Raw genomic sequence first — 19,252 nt, forward strand, 5'->3', positions numbered from 1 at the left:
AGCTAAACTGCTGCCCCTCTGTCTTCTCTCGTGCTTCTTGTCTCTCCTGCCTTCCTACTGTAGAGGAAGCTCCATGGACTGTTGAGTAGGCCTTCCCTCTTTGTCTCTATCCCCACGTCCTCTGAGTGCTTGCTGCCCACCTCTCGCGCGGACATTCTCTGCCCTTATCTTTTTCAATCTCTGCATCCCGACTGCTGCTGGAATCGCCCCAGCTGAGTGACTAGCCATCACCTCCAACGGAACTTGCCCTGATTTAGTCATCACACTTCCTGCTACCAGACACCACTTTCCCTTCTAAGGCACCTTGTATTCCAGGTTTCCAGCCCACTAGAATCTTATAGGTATCTTCAACTCTCCCCTCTCCGTTTCTCACCTCATTTCTTATACCCAAGTCTTATCATTTTCCCTAAAGCGAGCCCTCTTCTTTTTGTTCTTGCAATGCAGGCTATCATTAATGAAGCTTAGAAGACAGAGTATCTGATTTGGACTGTCTACTTCCCGTTCTTGGTTCCTCCCAAGCCACCCATCAAACTGCTACCAATCAAAGCTTCTTTCATGACAATCCCCTATCATATACCAACTGACAAAGACATCAAATCCAGACTCCTCCACTAAGCTTGGAATATAACATGGTTCCGGGGCTGGTGCTGTGGCCCAGCAGGTTAACACCCTGGCCTGAGTGCCAGCATTCTATAAAGGCACTGGTTCTAGTTCCACTGCTCCTCTTCCGATTCAGCTCTCCGCTATGGCCTGGGAAAGCAGTAGAAGATGGCCCAAGTTCTTGGGCTCCTGCACCCACGTGGGAGACCCAGAAGAAGCTCCTGACTCCTGGCTTTGGATCAGCGCAGCTCTGGCTGTTACGGCCAATTGGGGAGTGAACCATCGGATGGAAGACCTTTCTTTTTCTCTGCCTCTCCTCTTTCTGTGTAATTCTGACTTTCAAATAAAAATAAATAAATATAACATGGTTCCATTCAACTTATTCCACTGTCAGTGACTACACCAATAGCCTTCTAGCTCAGCCCATCCAGGCTCACTCCAGTCAGCCTGTCTTTCTCTCTCTCTCTCTCTCTCTGCCCCCCCTTTTAGATTTTCCTCTCTTCTCTCCCTCCTTCTTCTCCTCTCTTTCCCTTTGTTAATTTCCTCTGTTTCCTGCCTGTCTCCCCTTCTCCTTTGTTCTTCTCATCTTCTGTTCCTCTCCTTCCTCTGCTTTTCCAAATCTGAGTCTTCCTTAAGATCCCTTGCAGTTCCCCTGCTCCATGAAGGCATTCTCACTGCTCAGGCTTACATCCATTTTTCCTTTACCAACTGTGACCAGAGTTACCTATGCTATCTTTTCTTTCCAATGAACCCATGAAGTCTTTGAAGTTCTATGAAGAACGTGCCACTGTGCTGGACACATGGTTTTGGCCAGCAGATGCTTGTGAGCTGATTACCTGATTTCTCTGAGATCTAATGGGAAGTGTTGGTTATCTTTTTATTCTGCTACCTTAGGAAGAATTACACCTGCCAACCTCTGGCAAGTGGGAATATTTTTTTTTCTCCTCAATCTCATATAGGGAAATCTGTTTCCCCAAATGTGTGGGTGGTGATTTGAAAGTCCCAGAACAACCTATGTCCTTGTAGCTTCCATATCTATATTATCAGACTGCTATCAATTCTTGGATGAGGGCGCTTAAAAGAGTTTGTGGGAAAACTGAACTAAAAGATAACCCTGGGTGGGTGTTGTGGCATATCAGGTTAAGCTTCTGCTTGGGATGCTAGCATCCCATATTGGAGACACAGTTCAAGTTCTAGCTACTTCACTTCTCATCCAGCTCCCTGCTTATGTGCCTGGGAAACAGCAGATGTGGGCTAAAGTACTTGAGTTCCTGTGGCCCATGTGGGAGACTTGGATGGAGTTCCAGACTTCTGATCTTGGCCTAGCCTACCCCTGGTTGTTGTGGCCATCTGGGGAGTGAACCGGTGGATAGAAAATTCTCTCTCATCTATAATTCACCCTTCAAGTAAATAAATGAATAAATTTTTTCTCAAAAGATAACTTTAATTTGGTTAAAAAATTATTGAAATCCCAAGCATACTTTTTCTTAATATGCATTTCCATGAAACCTTTGAAGACCTCTCATATTATGGAAATATTTATGTTGCTTTTGTGCATTTTCATATTTGTCTTCCTCATTTTTTCTATAGTTGTCATTATGATGATGAATAATAATGCTTTCATTATGTTAACTCATTTAATCCCTGTGCAAGTCATTTAGCATTGTTAATATTATTAGATTGGTACTGCGATGGTGGAGCTGAAAGAATTCTAACTGGTGCAAGATCACAGAAACAAGATTAAAACACAGTGTTTTTTTTTTTTTAAACAATGGATTCAAAGCCCTTTGTTCCTTGCGTTACTTTGAGTTTCTTCTGATCTGGTGCCCTTCCTCTTGGCTCACCTAATTTCCACCCAGCAAAGCAGTTATTACATAGCAGTGTAATCACTCATTTACAAGTCTGTCTTCCCCTTGGACTGTGAGCTCACTGAGCACAGAGTGGAGTCGAGTCCTATTTAATTTTGTATTTCTAGTGAATTGCACAGGAGAGCTCAGGTGATTGAAGGAACGAATGGGAAAGCATCAGACGTGTTCTGCCTTTCAGTCAGAGAACTTAGCACAAGCCTCCACACAAAGTGTGTACTGTCCATGGCACACTGTACATGATTGTAAGAAACTGCCAAATTCCCTTCATTCCTTTCTCTTGTATCTCCTTACCTTTTCCCTTCTCTTCCAGCAGCCTAGCATCCTCAATGACACACATTTCATTGCAAGTCTGTGACCTAGTGTAGCAGTCATGGCTCAGACACACTTCTGAGTGTGTCATTCAGACATTTCTTCTGCTAATTGCCAGATAGCTGTGTGGCCATGGACAAGTCACTAATCTAAGCCTCAATTTTTTCATCTTTAAGCCGGACTTACAGGAGTTTGAATGAGAGTCACTGCCATTCGTATTTGTAGAATGGCACCCTCCAGGCCACTCTCCACATAGCTCCTGCAGCACTGTATGCCCAGGGTGGTTGCAATGCTTCACGTGTGTGAGTGTTGATGTGTTTGCATGTGTACATATGTACGTGTGTGTGTGAGAGAGAGAGAGAGAGAGAGAGCGAGAGAGAGAGATGCCTCCTTAATGGCCCAAGCTGCTCCCCAGTGTCCAGAGGTAGTGAAATACAGTGTCACTCTTAGGTACTGCTTAGTGCATGTGCAAATTCTTCTCCCAGGGCAGGGGCCCAGAGAAATAGAGTTAGTATCACGTGAATTCTGTTTATCTCCAAGTGCAAGACTTTGGGTATATAGGAAAGGTGAGCCACAAAAATCATCTCAACTTCTCCTAGACTTCTGGGAAAAAGCAGTGGCATCTTCCTGCATCGCAGAACACTGCCTATCTAGTCCATTTAATAGATGAGCAAACTGTGGCCTAATGAGACCAAACTACACACAAACCTAGTTTGAGTAGGGATTGGAGGGGCCTGGAGAGGGCTGTGACGTGTCTGGCAGACATGCTGAATTGGAAAGAGATTGATCTTTGGCATCCCAAAGAAAGGCCTAGGTTCCAATCCTAGCTCCACTGTGTCTGATCTCTGGCAAAGTATTTTTCCTAAGCTTTGGGTTATGTTTCTGTACACTAAAGACTGGGATACCTCTCAGGGTAATTCAATTATGCATCCATAATTCACACTTATTTAGTGAACACTTATTATGTACCAGGCCCCGATGGTGTAAGAATGAAATAATACTACTGATACATCTGACCACATCCTGGATACACAGTGGGCACTGAACTGAAGTTCTCTCTTCTCCTCTTGAGCCCTGTAGCTTTGACTGACCTCTCTCCAGGGTGGAATCCACCCCCACCGCCGACACCCACTCTTTGGAAATGGGTCAGATCTGCAGTGTGTGCAGGCTGATTCATCTCCTACATCCTCCCTTCTTCCACCCCCAGAACTTTTCCCTGCCGGCTTCTGGGACTAGAATACCCCACTGACTCTGACAGATCATCTTTGAGGGGAGTGAAATCTCTGACACTGCGGGCCCTAAGTGACAGCACAAGGATATTCAAAATGATCCTGGTCCTGCTAGATAAAGACGACCTGTCACAAGGGACAGGTTGTTTGCAGATCCGCTCGCCAGAAGCCTGACAAGGGAACAGCTCAACCCTTTCTAGGACCAGCCCATGGCCTTCCTCCAGGGTGAGGAACATGCCGGGGTCACGAGGAGACAGGGTGCCTGGAAACGAGGTCGGGAGGAGGGAGGGGCAGCAAGAGGCAGGGTTCCTGGGACTTCGGGCTCAGACCTGCTGAGCTTGGAGCTGCTCAGTCTTCCTCCTGAGCTCGCCCTCGTGGCCGACGGCACCCTCTGCTCTGAGTGCCTTCTCCACGTGGCCCCAGCGTGGCCCTCTGTCCTCCCGGCCACCCCCTCCGATGGCTTCCACATCTGGCTCGTGAGCACCCTGCTTCTCTTTCTGCGGCGGCCTCCGTCTCAGTGATGAATGCAGAGAAATAAAACAACATAATCCTCTTCACACTGTTGAGTCCCCCAAGGTCCTTATTCAGAATTCTCCATTTATCTGGTCATTAGATCTAATTAAATCCCTCCAAGTTAGAGCACTGGTGAGTGGCACCACGTTCTCTCACCAATTAAAATAGAGGAGATTAAAGAATGCCCTGGACACTCTGTCCTTGGGAGGGTGCTGGTAGGGCCAGGGGCAGGGGAGGGGCACAGTGGATCGTCCTTTGTCTTTGAAGACGGTGTTGATATCATGTGGGCTCCTGCCGGGAAGATGCACCCTTTGTGTGGCTTTTCCAGCTATGGCCACACAAGTGTGTTACATGGTCTGTTGTCTCTTAGAGAAATAGTTACCTCTTTCCAAAGATGTCCTGAATAGTTTCAAAAGAGGCTATCTACAGTGAGATAAAAGGGAGTTAACAAGTACCTTAATCCAAATGATAGTTGTTGCAACTTATGCAAAAAGTCGACTGGAGCTTCCCAGTGGCTAAGGCAAAAAAGGGAAATAAGAGAAATAAGGCATATGATCGTATCTCTCACCACGTAGGAGGAAATGCACTTTCTCACTATTGTCTATTTTTAGGGGATTTTGAAAAATGTTATGGTTCTAACTTCTGAAGGGAACTTCCCAAATGGGACTTCATTAAAGGAGTTGTTGCACGATAGATGAAATTTCAGCTATATTTTTTTAATACTCTTTGTCTTGTACTTGATGGATAAGGTTCTAAGTAGCCAGGGTTTTGCAACAGCGATTCTGTCAGGAAGGGTTGGTTTGTCAACGGTGGCCTCAACTCTCTCAGAAGAGGGCTCGGGCCCACTCAGCTCACTCCGGCAGGGAGGAGGGGACGGCAGCTGACCTCCACACCAACAAGGTCTTTCTTAGCCTGCATCCTCTACCCTCTCCTCCAGGGTGTCCACCTGAGACAGTCCCAGACAGAAATGGTGTTGGCGCTTTCAGGTGCACAGTCCGGGCTCCAGGCTCAGCCCTGGAGATCAGCCCTGCAGAAGCCGCTGTCTCCTGTCACATGGCATCAGGGAACCACAGCTTGCTTTTAACCCCTCTTCATGTGACGTTCCAGGGTCCCATTTGGGGAAGACGTGCATGGAAACGCTCTTTGGAGGCTGTGCCAGCACTCAAAGCAGGAGGCAAAAGCCCTTGTGTGGCTGAAAGGATTTGAAGGCAATAGGGCTTGGAAGCAGAGGCCTGGGTGAGGTGACCTTGAGTTTGCTAGGCTTGCACTGGGGCCCAGGGCCCCGGGGGAGGAAGGCTCTTCGGTGTACAGCTAGTTCTGTTCTCATGCCAGATTCCATCAAGAGACTCCAAAACCAGCCGGCGCCGCGGCTCACTAGGCTAATCCTCCACCTTGTGGCGCCGGCACACCGGGTTCTAGTCCCAGTTGGGGCGCTGGATTCTGTCCCGGTTGCCCCTCTTCCAGGCCAGCTCTCTGCTGTGGCCAGGGAGTGCAGTGGAGGATGGCCCAAGTGCTTGGGCCCTGCACCCCATGGGAGACCAGGATAAGTACCTGGCTCCTGCCATCGGATCAGCGCGGTGCGCCAGCCGCAGCGCGCGGGCCGCAGTGACCATTGGAGGGTGAACCAATGGCAAAGGAAGGCCTTTCTCTCTGTCTCTCTGTCTCACTATCCACTCTGCCTGTAAAAAAAAAAAGAAAGAAAGAAAGAAAGAAAGAAAGAAAGAAAGAAAGAAAGAAAGAAAGAAAGAAAGAAAGAAAGAAAGAAAGAGAGACTCCCAAAACCGAGCCTTGGGTTCAGGGTGGCGCTCACACCCTACCTGCCCACTCCCACCCAACCCCATCCTGAACATGTACAGCCCTTCCTTTGGGTCTCTATGGGCCCAGATGCCCGCACACAGCCCTAAAGACACTCCTGGGGAAACAGTCCCCTTTGCCCTTGACGCCACAAGGATCTCACCCAAGGTTGCTTCTAAAGGCCTGCATTTGCTTTCTTCTCCTGTTCCTACCTTCACTCCAAGAGTCCAGGTTTCTCCCTGCACTTTGCACTAGCTCTCTGCTACCATTCAGGTGGTCACCAGGTGTAATGGTGACCATGTCAGCTTGACTGTGACGTGGGTGACGGCACGTCTGCCCACACGCTCTGTCAGGGTATGTCTGGGGGTGGGTTTACAGGTACAATTAGCATTTGAATCCCTGGGCTCTGTAGAGTACACTGTCTGCCCTTGTGTCAGCGGGCATCGTCCAGCGTGTTGAAGGCCTCAGGTAGCACAAGCGGAGGAGCACAACCTATGCCAGGGGCTCTGACGGCCTCCATCCCTTTGGGTTAGACCTGGGCTGTGTGAGAGCACCCCCAGGTTTCCAGATTGAGAACACAGGCTCCACCCCATGTGAGCGTCACAGATGCACACCTCTCTTAGGTCTGCTTGTCGGAGGAACCCCGACTATTACACCAGGTGGTGCCTCCACTGCCCTGGAATCCACCTCCTGGAGAGCAGAGCCTGCAGCCCGCTTCTTTCTTTCCTGCTGACCAGAGCTTGCTGGGCCAAGCCCTGGTGTGCCAGAGCATGTTTCTGATTCAGGTCCAGGGCTGTGTTCATGCCCTGGCAGCTGCCACCTGTTCACCATCGCTGAGAACAGAGAGGAAGCAGAGCCTAATGAAAACGCGTGCAAGAATCCTGTCCAGGCTACCCTTGACCGTCTGCTGCCAGCCCAGGCCCCCGGAAGAATCCGCGGTCAGTCCCTGAAGGCAGTTTTTCTTCTCTTTGCGACCTTCGGAGGAGAATTTGGAGACAGGGCTGGGTGGGGCGGGATGAGAAAGGAGCAGCTGCCAGTCACGGTTTCTTGAGTCCCACAGCGTGTATGGGTTCATCCCGGAGAACGGCGCCCTTAGAGCAGCCACCCCGTGTGCCCTGCAGAGGTTTCCTGAAAAACTCCATGTCTGCTAAAAAAAAAACAAACAAAAAAAAAACAAAAAACAGGGCTGGGGGCTTCATCTGTGCGAGCGGATTCAGGGAGAGTCCATGTGTCTCGCGTGGAGCACGGTTCTCATCACTCAGCACGGCGCTCCCTGGGGGCCAGCTCGGCCTCCCGTCTCCCCGCCGGTCTTTCCTAATCCCCTGCATTCGCCTGCTCCTTGCCCACCCCTGACTCCCCACAAGGTGTGGCTCGCAGCCCGCGCGCCCAGCTGGTGCAGTGGGAGCATGCCTTCCAAAGGGGGCGCTCTAAGATCAGGAAAAAGGCCTTTGGGGAACTTGCCCATGCATCTGCGAGGACTGTATGCAGGTACCTAAGGGCTGGACATTTAAAAAATGACTTTTATGAAATCTTTGCCTTGATATGCTATCAATTTTTCCAGATGCCTTTTCAATATCTGTCTACAGAACTGTATGAAATTATAGTAAGTCCTAGGGCTGGGGGGATGATGATGCGACAGGCGCTTTACTTGCTTGCGGGAAGCTGGAGTCAGGCTCCTGGTGGCCGGTCCACCCGGGGGAGTCTGCCAAGCTGCCAGCCTGCCCCGCACAGGATGCTGGGTCCCCCGAAATGGGGAGCTGCCTGCAGATGCCACAACTTGCTCCCTGCCCCCAGCGCTGCACCTGCAGGTGCGAAGAAGACTCAGCTGCAGGTTGGGGGAAGCACACCGTAAGAGGCTGGCTCGGATTCACCCTCTTCAGCTCCACAGACCCAAGACGGTGGGGCAAGGAGAGAATGAGCTTCCGGAACAGCTTTCCCACAGGCCTGCTGGATGGAGAAGGGAGAGAGAGATGTTAACAACAAGGCCGTCTCCTCTGGACGTCGGAAGCCTGTAGTCGCCAGCCTGTCGCGTTGACAGGAGGATCCTGCCCCTCCAAAAGGCTGCCGACCCTCACCTCATGTACTTGTTATCCTCCTTAGCTACGTCCCACGGAACTCGGCTGGACAAAGGCGGCGAGTGCCTGGCTGGTGGCCATCCCCAGCGCAGGACAAGTGAGAAATGAGAGAGAGCCACCTTCCAGGGACATCACCTCTCATTGGGCGGGCTGAAGGAGTTCAAGGGGAGGGGCCACCAGGACACAGCTCAGGAGGACCCCGGAAGTGCAGCCCTCTCAGCGGGGCCTGGGGAGAATGAGGGTGCCCGCGCGACAGCCTCAGGCTTCCGACCTGGGGGCGTGCGGCTGCAAACTCCGAGGTTGCAGCCAGCTGAGTGGCCTCCGGGAGCTCAGGAGCCGAAGGGCCCAGGCGTGTGCTACAACGACCTGCGGCTGCTGCTTAACAGCGCGTGTCATCTTGTCGCTTCTGTCCACCTGCCAGGCCTGTTGCTACCGAGCGCTCCAGAGTGGGAGGCTGCACGGCTCCCGTCTGCGGCGGATAACGGCCGACAGCCTTGTGCGAAGCGCTGAAGTTAAGAAGCTTTTCTGTGCTGTGGTGGAGAGACCTCTGGCTCCAGGCAGTGCTCTCGGAGGGCAGCCGAGATACTGTCAATTACAGACCTGTCCTTCAAGCCTCAGGGCTGGCTTGCCACGGGCTGTGTCTGCGGCAGGTGTGCGCACCTTTCTGGGAGAAGTCTGGGTGCTGGGAGGCAGGTAGGGCTTGGCTCTTGGCCGGTCTGGTTCGTATCCTTTTCCCTTAACTCCCCATAAAGTACATTGGCAAGATGACTTCGCTAGGAGACTGCTGTGCCCTCCCCTATTTAAGGGGAGGGGCCTTTCCCTCTTCGACCCTTTTAGTATGTCAACCCCAACCATGGATATCTATGACCCCTTATCCCAGAGGTTCCCACACCTATCTGGCTTACACCATCCTTAGTCTTGGTTCATAGTTGCCCCAGTCCAAAAGAATTACTATTTTCGGCCGGCGCCATGGATCACTAGGCTAATCCTCTGCCTGTGGCGCTGGCACCCTGGGTTCTAGTCCCGGTTGGGGTGCAGGGTACTAGTCCTGGTTGCTCCTCTTCCAGTCCAGCTCTCTGCTGTGGTCCGGGAGTGCAGAGGAGGATGGCCCCTGCACCCCCATGGGAGACGGGGAGGAAGTACCCGGCTCTCTGTCTCTCTCTCACTAACTCTCTCTGTCTCTCTCTCTTTCACTGTCTAACTCTGCCTGGCAAAAAATAAATAAATAAAATAAAATAATAAAAAAAGAATTACTATTTTCAAAGTCGTCAGAATCAAACAACTTTCTAAGTATCACTGCCCTATCAAACAATGCTTACCCTGATTCTGAGCAAGCAGCTCAGCAAATGCCTATGACCTGACAGACATGGTCTCTGCTTCTACCTGGCTTATGATCCAGGGGCAAAGATAGACAGCAAACTGTCGTTTAACTGAACAATTAGTGGATTGTCGTGTGTTTCAAAGGACCCTAGTGCCTGTGTGAGTATTACATAGGGATTTAATTTAGACGTCAGGGGTGGGCGTCTTGGAGCACTTCCCAGGGTAAATGACATTGAAGCTGGGACTCAAAAGATGAATAGGAATGAGCTGGGCCAAGATCCAGTGGGTAGAAGAGTGCGGAAGGGTGCTCCAAAAAGCAGGAAAACCATGGCAAAAACTTCACACCTCTGGGCAGGGCAAAGATCAGGGCAAGGATGAGAGTGTTGGACAGGAGCAAATCACACAAGGTCTTGGCATCCTTGTTAAAGAACCTTAGATTTTTGTTTTCCAAGGATGGTGGGCTGTGAGCAGAGGAATGGCGTGACCTTATGTCTTGCTACAGAGTGCTCTGGCTGGCAAGCAAGAAAACCAAAGAGAACATAGGAGCCCATTGGTCAGTGGTTGGGGGAGGCCGGAGGTGACCTTGCCTATGGGGGCAAACAAAAAGAGAACAGAGCTAGAAGACAACTTGGAGTGCGAATGGTGGTGAGAGTGTGCAGAGAGGGAGGGAGCCATGGGGGAAGGGAGTTGGGGCACAGTGACAGGGCGGGGGCCGGAGGAGGGGCAGTTCATAAAAGGCACTAGGGCATGTATCAAGGCGCAGGTGTTCCTGCTCTGCCAAAGTGCTGCCTCCAAATACTTCTCACATAACGGAAATGAAGCGGGATCTCCTTGCTTCTCCCCAATACCCAGCTAGCCGGCTCAGGTCTTCACTTATCTTGTACAAGGGCCAGAGTGTCAGGGACAGAGGACGCGGACCTCCCCCGTGGCAGAGAGTATGCCATGGCCGCAGCGTTGTTGGTGGAGCCCCAGGCGTGCCTGGAGTCCTGGGAACAAAGTTTCGTGCTCCACTGCTCAGACTCAGCACCAGCTCCTTTCTCCCACCCTCTGTAGCCATCTTTCTTATATTTAAGGAAAAATTGTTTTTGATATTAATTAAGTGACATGGCAATTTCCTGCCCCTAATTAAAGTGGAAGCCTTTCACAGGACACTTTGAAGTGCCGCTCTGTGGATAGAGGGAACTTTTCATCCTTCGCCAGAGCTCTGTAGTCTCTTCATATTGTTCACTTCAGTCGGAATAAAACTCTTTCTGATAATGAAGGCGAGAGCATTGCACTCTCCCCAGCTAGCATACAGTCAAGTCGCCTGGCGGAGGGGTGTGGGAGCCCATTGCAGCTTCGGCCTTGGGCAGGTGTGTCGAGGAAGAGGTCCATGGAGATGGCCGGCCTGGGAGGTGGGCAGGGGAGGCAGCATGGGGCTGGGGCAGGGACTGGAGGTGTAGGATGTCATTTGCTTAGGGAGACTGGAGTACAGCAGCAGCCCATCCTGGGCAAGTGTTCAGCCCCCTCCATGATGCTTTGTAGTGAGCTTCGCTAGTCTGGGTCCTTCCATTCTTGCTTCCAAGGGACAGTTCCCGTGATTTGTTTGGGCTTCGAGGACCCCATGAGAGTCCCAGAGATGGAACAGTGCCAATGACCTGGGAGAAAAGAGGGAAAGAAAGAAAGTAGAGCCAAGGTAGCAGCAGCAGCAGAGCCAAGACAGCAAGCAGAACTCAGTCCCTCTCCCTCTGACTTTCTTGACTAGGGAGACACCTTGGACTTCAAAGCCTGCTAGCTCCTCTGCCTTACTCCTTCCCTCCCCTCAAGTTTGTGTCTTTGAAACTCCTCCAAATGCTCTTGCAGTGGGACAAGAGAAAGAAAGCATCTCATCCTCTTCCTGCCCAGAGACCAATTTCTTATGAAAACACCCCTGGGAGGAGGTGGAGGCCACTGGGTTTTATCTGCGAGTCTTGCAGCTGGTGTTTGCCCTATAGGTACCGACAGCCAGTGAGACACAGTGCAGACAGAATGCGAAACAGCCCAGGTGCCCACCTGCTCCCTGCCAAGGTGCCCCTAGTCCAGAGTCAGATGCTTTCATTGGTTTGTTGCTGTTCCTCTAGTTGTCTCAAGGGGTCCCACCCATAGCTCCCCAGCCTCAGACCAAGGCAAATAAGAGAGGCCAAATCTATCATCAAGAGGCATGAGAGAGAGAGAGAGAGAGAGAGGAAAAGAGAGAGAGAGAGAGAGAGAGAGAGATGAATGGCAGGTTCCCGTCCACAGGTCCACTTCCAGCAGCTGCTGAGCTCCTGTCTCTGGCGGAGGAGGTGGGAGCAGGTTCCCAACAACAGACCTTGGCTTCCTGCCCAGCCTGCAGGAGTGAGGAGTGCCACTCAGGACTAAGCTCTGAGATGGGCTTGGGGAGAAGGACACACAGAGCAGGCTGTGGCAAAGAGCTGGGAAGGCAATGGGCTCCTATGCTCTGCAGCATAATTCAATATACATCATTTTTAATTTTAGGGTGGAGGAGGAGGAGAGAGAGAGAGATCCCATTTCCGGTTCACTCCCCAACTGCTCCCAATGGAAGTCCTAGAACCAGGAGCCCAGAAAGAACTCAGTCCAAGTCTCCCATGTAGGTAGAAGGAACCCAATTACTTGAGACATTGCTGTTGCATCCTAGGGTCTATACTGGCAGGAAGCTGGAGCCAGGAGCTGGAGGTGGGCATCGGACCCAGGTCCTATAATGTGGTATGTGGTCATCTAAACACTCTTGAATTCATTCAATAACTGTAAGTCGCCTCTGTAGTGCTACAGCGACTCCTCCTGAGTGCCAGGCTCTGGGTGAGGTGGGAGGAAGACATTTCCTGAGGTCCACCTGAGCACCTGTGTGTCCAAGTGGCTGTGCCCTGTACGTATAGGACAAGAGCAAACACCACTCTGGGAGCATTGCCAAGGCGGACCTGACTCTCACTTGGGGAGATCTGACTCAAAACCTCACAGAGGTATGATTTGCACTGTCTGGACTACATTTGGGTGGGGAGATGGCAAAAGGGGCGTGTTCCAGACAGAGGATCGAGGGAAGAAAGGGGCAGAGGAGGGGCAGGACCTCCAGTACTGAGAGTCGGAAGGTATCACTGGAACCCTGTGGTGAGGCAGTGGCAACTGGGCAAGAGTTTGTCTGCAGGCTGAGGGCTGCAGGGAGCCAGGGAGGACTTATGAGGTGAGGAGGGGTGGGACCAGAGCCATATTCTAGAGGAGCAATTCTATTCCCTTTTGACACATACTCCCTACTCTTCTATTGCTGCCGTATGCCTTGCCATCAAAAAGACTATGAACACTTGAGCACCCTTCAATATGTGCTTTGGAGAAATCCCAAGTTGTAACACAGCTCCCCCAGCCCCTACCTCCTGATTCTGGTCTCTGCTGGTCTATAGTGCCCTGTGCTCATTTCTACAAGGTTCTGAGAGAACAGACCACTTTCCCAGACACAATCACTTTCCCAGCACCTTTGGTGAAGTTCCATGTCTGTGGCCATGCTGACTTGGCTTGGAGGTTATTATGATAGCCCAATCAAATGTAAAAGTACCAAGGGATTTGCAGGAAAAGGGTGAGGAGAGCCAGAGAGGGATACGGAGAATCCGGGAAGGCCTCATGAAAGAGGTGGTTTTTTGACTGAGGTTTCACAGATAGGAGTAAAACGAATCAGCAGGAAATAAAAGGGAGAGGTAATTCAGGGGAAAGAATCATCAAAGCAGAAAACAGCCGGCATGGCAGGGAGAAAAGACACACAGTGTGTTGGGGAGGGAATGTGTGGACCTTATCAGTGGCCTTGACAGTGGGGCTGCCAGTCAGTGGGACTACGACTTCCCAGTGGTGGAAGAATGCAGGGTGGCCTATGAAAAACACGTTCTCTGGAACATGTCCTCCTTCATCCCCGCCCAGAGTGCAGGCAAGCTCTCCTTGTGCTGTTGAACGGGGGCACGGATGCAAGATGGATGAGCGTAGGTCCCCTTGAAATTGGCAAGGGCAGGATAGGTGCTCGGACTATGGCAGGAGGCCCTGCAGAACCAAACTGCCAGGCAGCAGAGCCCAAGGCCTGCTCTTTCTATCGTGGCAGTGAATCCGCGCTGGCCGGATCCAGCTGGGAGGTGGGATGGGGCTTGAGATGTGCTCTGAATGCTTGGGAATTCTCCTCCGCAGCCTGGCTTCCTAGGAAAGTCCTTTCTTTGAGGAAGGCAGTGAATGCCTCCTGGGTGAATAGCTAGGTAAGACAGTGAACATACCACTGCTTTTCTGCATCCACATATCAGTTAGTGCACACAGAACTCCTGCGAAGATCTGTGGTTAGGTTTTATTATCCCCATTGCACAGATGTGGAAACTAAAACTGGAGGGGTTAAGTGATCTCCCCCAAATCCCGGAGCTCCTATGACAGCAGACCCCGCCTCCTTTCTTCCAGTGCCATCTCAGGCATGTTTTCTGCCAGAGACACAGTCTTGAGGAATGCCCATTCCTCCTTATTAGCATGACATAGGATTTGTGCATACCCGGCTCCAATACCTGACTCCTTGTGCAAGGCTTCCTGAGGGCTGGTCTTTAGCACTGATGAAAGCCAGATTCCAGCCGCCAGCCGTAGGGGACACCTGCAGGCGTCCCAGCCAACCCAGAGTCCTAGAAAGAAAACCCAAGCATTCTTAACCTTTAAAAAGATCTTAGCCTGTGGACAGATAAATTAACTCCAGGGCTCTGGGGAGATTAAACCTTATTTTATGGTTTGCTTGTTAAAAACGCATAACTCCAAATCTCACCAGAGATTGCAATTAAGATAGCACGAGGCTAAAGCTTTATGAGAAGTATTATTTACTCCCTGCTCCCTGCAAGGTCCGAGCCGACAATGGCTTTTCCATTTCGTAACCTGCAGTGGCTCTGAAGCCACCTGCCTTTGTATGTAAAATGCTCGGGGACACACGTTTCTCCTCTCCCAGCATAGCTGCCATCACGGTTATGTTAGCCTTCGTGGCTGCCCAAAGTAACCATAAAAACCCAAAGTTAAAACAAAGTTTCCAGGGCGTTAATGTTCAAGAGATGCCAAGAACATTTTTTACCATCTGCTCCTATACTATGGCCACCTAAGGAGCCTTTTCTCTGTGTTCCCCTTTGAATGCCTGGATTGTACAAGCTCCATTTAGCTCTCCAATTTCTTGTGAAGACCAAGGAAAAGCCGAGCCACCCCTGAGCAGATTGATATCACTAAAACGTGACCAACAGAGACTCATCCTGAGCCTTCCCAGCCATCTCTGTGATGGCATATTTCAGAGTCAGAGATTTCTCTCCCCGAAAGTTCTCTGACTCCTTGGTTACTTTGTTTACTCAAACATTATCCTGAAGAACTGTTTCCAGTACTCATTCTGGGCTCCTCATTGCTGCTGGAGATTGGTGGTTCGTTTGTTCTATCTTCTGTATGTATAGAAGAAATTCGTAAAAAATGTGAACCTCTTTCTGAAAATACCGTCTTGGGCATTGCGATGTAGTATGTGCCTTTCTCAGAAGTTATCTTTTCTGTCTTGACCTGGGACATTTAATATCCAGATTCCAGGCTCCCTTCATGAATTGCTCTACCAGGAGATTCTTCCAAGCAGGTCAATGTGGAGATGCTGAGGTTAGTGGAAAGAATGTCGAACTGAGAGTTAGGAGAACCAGGTCTTAGACAGATCTGCACTACCGACTTGCTATTTGATGTTGCTCCAGTCACCATGCCTTGCTGGTTGCTAAGCTTCTCCTTGTGAGGGAAGGGGTTACTGTGATGAGGTGTGTCGGGCATGTTTTGATTGCTTTGTAAGCATAAACCCTAGAAAGTAGCCTCAAGGTGACACAGCCAGCCAGATGCAGGGCAAGATTCAAACTGAGGTCGGCTGCACTCAGGAGCCTGGACTTCTAACCGTCATGTGATGCTCCCTCTGCAGGCAGGTGCTCTCAGCCCTGCTATCCAAGAGAGGTTTTCTTTCTTTATTTCTTTCCTTTTTTTTTTTTTTAACAGCTAAAGCAAAGACCTTACTCATTACATGGGAGCTGGACCTTCCATTCCAACGCGCTCTTGGGTTAATCCCCCGGCTCCTGCATCACACAAAGGCGCTGGATCAACCCTGTATTTTGTTTCTCTTCTCTGATGATTATCTGGGGCTGATTGGCCACACTTCTGAGTCTGTTGCCTAGCAAGCCCCAGCACATCTGGAGTCCCGCTGTTGTCTCAATTGCACAGCTGTCCACAGCAAAGATGCAGTCATCAGAAGGCTGCTGCCCAATGGAAACGCAGAGAGCAATCTTTAGATGGATCAGCTCTTTATACCTTTGTGTGGATTTCGCTTCTCACTCACAAAGACAACGGAGCGAGTTAGCAGAGTTCATACTGAGATGTGAGTGGCTTTATAGCCAGCGTGAGGAAGATTTCTACAGAAAACCCTCTCCTTTCCTGGTGATAGACCTGAATTTTTGCTAAGGGGGGAAAAAAAGCTCTCTCTTCGAGAGCATTTGTGTGGACCCAAGTGCTTTGAAATGGAGAAAAGCTAGAAGATTCCTCTGAGGCAGAGACACCGCCAAATACTGCAGGTCCCAAATTTAGGTTTTGTAGCCCTGCACAGTGAAAAGTTTCCAAAAGCTTAAGGAGGCAGAGCCAATTTGCAGCTTTTCTTTTATTTCGTGCAATAGGGTAGAGGATATTGTTTTGGGGGTGGGAAGATTGAAACCTGCCGCGAAAGTAAATGAAAAACCGAAATCTCTGCTGGAGGTGTGGATAGAAACCAGAAAACAAAAGAAGAAAGTGAAACTGACCAGTCTTATTTAGCTCCCCAAGGAGAGGAATGTTGTGGAGAGGAAGAAAGTGACAACAGTGAGCCCTGTTATCTCGTATTCCATTCATCAGGCCTCTCTGGAGCTGATCCTATCCTAGATAAAGGCCACTCATGTCCCAAATGGTGACACAAGCTCTGCAGGGGCCTGCAGTGGCTTCCATGCCTACAAGGACCAATGAAATTGTGCTCCAGGATGAGCCTCAGAACGTCCAAACTGGAGGGAGGCGACGCTTGGAAGTCTTCTGGGCCAACCCCCTCATTTTGCACTTGAGGAAATCGAGAGCCAGAGGTCATGAGGCTGATGATGGAGAGCTGGAAATGAGACTCCCAGCCTCTCGTTCCAACTGCTGCTTCCTGTTACACCATGCTGTTAGCCCCCACACTGCTGTTATGATTATCTGAACTTGGGTAACATGTGCGTAAGGATGGAGGTACTTTTATTTGCCCTGTCATTTGATTGAGTAGAGCTCACCAATGGCTTCCTAGTGTATTAATTATATTATCGGGCTCATCCCTCTGTCTGGTGTGACCTGAGATACACCGTGCTTCCTACAGGCAGCTCTGTTGTGAAGGCCGACAAGGTGACCCAGGGAGCTGCAAAGATGATTCCTTCCCTTCCTGTGCACTGTCAATGACCCAATTTATTAATTTTACCTCCCTCCCAGTTTAGAAACCTGGACACCAGCAGAGCTCTTTGCATTAGCTGTCAGTGTTGTCATTCACACTTGCATTGGTAATCCTGAGCTCTGACAACCTCCCTTATTTTTAGACCTAAATCCCATTTTATAATATAAATATCACACTCTAAGCAGGGCACCATAAAGCAATTATTGCACTTCCCAGGTGAGGTGAATTTCCTGGCCTTGACTCTTCAAGGCTGCACCTGAGGTGTGCTCTAATCACTCGGAGACACTGGGGCAGATTATTATACTATTAGATAGTGCAGGAAAAAGAAGACACCTGTTCCCTTGGCAAGTTGCCAAGTCCTTTCCAACAGAGAGGAAAGTGGAGGTGGGGCTGATGGTAAGTATAGCTGAGGGTAAGTACACAGTGCCCTAACAGGGGATTCTAACCTAGTTGAGATGAGGACAGTCCTCCTGAATTTGTACAGTGCTTTGCAATTTCCAAGTATCTTTCACTTGGACTTGCACTGAGGCACTGAACCCTATGATGGCAATGTGGATTTTCATCTGGAAGTCCGAATCCTGGATGGTGTCCACTGTAGTGCATTTCCAGGTCTCCCATTGTACAGACAGATGAGGAAAATACAAAGCGGTAAGGAGAGGTCATTTTGTACAAGGCTGGTACTGAATTTCAGATCTCCCTACCCACCGTCTCCATGTTACTCCTGTAATGTGAATTTTCCCCACATACCCTAGCAAATTAGGTCAGGCAAAAACAAAGTTCTGTGTTTCATTCATTGATTCAACCTTTGATGAATATCAGTACAATCCCAGTGACATAGAATGCTCTAGATGAGGCTTAGGAGTACCATAATCTCAAACTTACTTGCTCTCTCAGCTCAGTGAAGAGTTTTTAGTGTAAGATTTGGTTTTGGTGCCTGTGGATCAATCTCCCAGGGAGTAGCTGGTGGGAGGGTTCATAAAGAAACCCCCAGTTTGACTTCCAGTTGGCCTCATCGAGAGGGCTCCGTGCTCTCTGAACTTCACTCTCAGCCACCCTTTGTGCCCAACTGCCCCACACAGGACCTCACCTGGCCCAGCTTGGGAGAAGCCAACTGTGCAAAGCCACCTGCATTGCACAGTGCTGTGTGGTTGTGCACACATCCAGCTTGCACACTGCCCTGCTGGGACTGTGTGTGCACATCTTCTTCTGTGCTCATCACACTCTGGTCCATGAAGCTCCTGCCCCTCCTCCCAGGTCCTGGTCTGCTTAGGCTGCATCATAGGGGTGGTGCACTATATCCTGAGCCACAAACACCCCAGAACATTTGTCTGCCCCCATGCTGATGTCCTAGGGCCTTCCACAACTCCCCAGCCCCTTCTCCTTGCAGACTCAGCAATCACTCCAACCCCCATGTCACACTTTCCCAGAGCTCCCTCTGACAAGTTCATCAAGTTGAGAGATGACATTGTCACTGTGCACATAAAAAAAAAAGGAAAAAGAAGGGAGAGAGGGGGAAAAAGCCTGGAGCCTCCCTTGGCACTGCAAGGACATATTCCCACACGCCCAAGGTCATGCGAGCAGGCTGGGAGAGGCATCTTCATTCTTCTCCTTCACTTGAGTCTTAAGTGAGCCTCCCGCTTGGGTGGCTGGTGGAGCTCCCTCCTGCACGTAGCGTGACAGGGAGCATCATGCCTGGGTAGGAGATGCTTGGTAAGACAATGGCTGAGCTGATAATGCCAGCAAAGTCATGACACCGGGGACCTCTTACAATTTTAAGATCCAATCAACTTTAAAATATTACCGTCTAAGGCGGATTTGAGCAGGGGCTATAGCAAACAATTGATCCTGGTCTATTTACTGAGAGCAAGAGCACTCTGCTGCAATATTAATTTGGGATAGGGAGGAAGAGTGGAGGGATTGAGAAGCATTAGACTGCCCAAGTTCTTTCTAAAAACCCTTTGACAAGTTTAATTAAGGAAATACAGATGTTGTTAGATATCTATATCATCTATCTATGTATCATCTATCTATTTGGATCTTATTCTCTAAAAAATATACAAGAGTTAGCAAAGTAAAAGGAACTTGTGAAGAGGC

Source organism: Oryctolagus cuniculus, chromosome 1 (assembly GCF_964237555.1).
Source record: "Oryctolagus cuniculus chromosome 1, mOryCun1.1, whole genome shotgun sequence".
In the NCBI taxonomy this organism is placed as follows: domain Eukaryota; kingdom Metazoa; phylum Chordata; class Mammalia; order Lagomorpha; family Leporidae; genus Oryctolagus; species Oryctolagus cuniculus.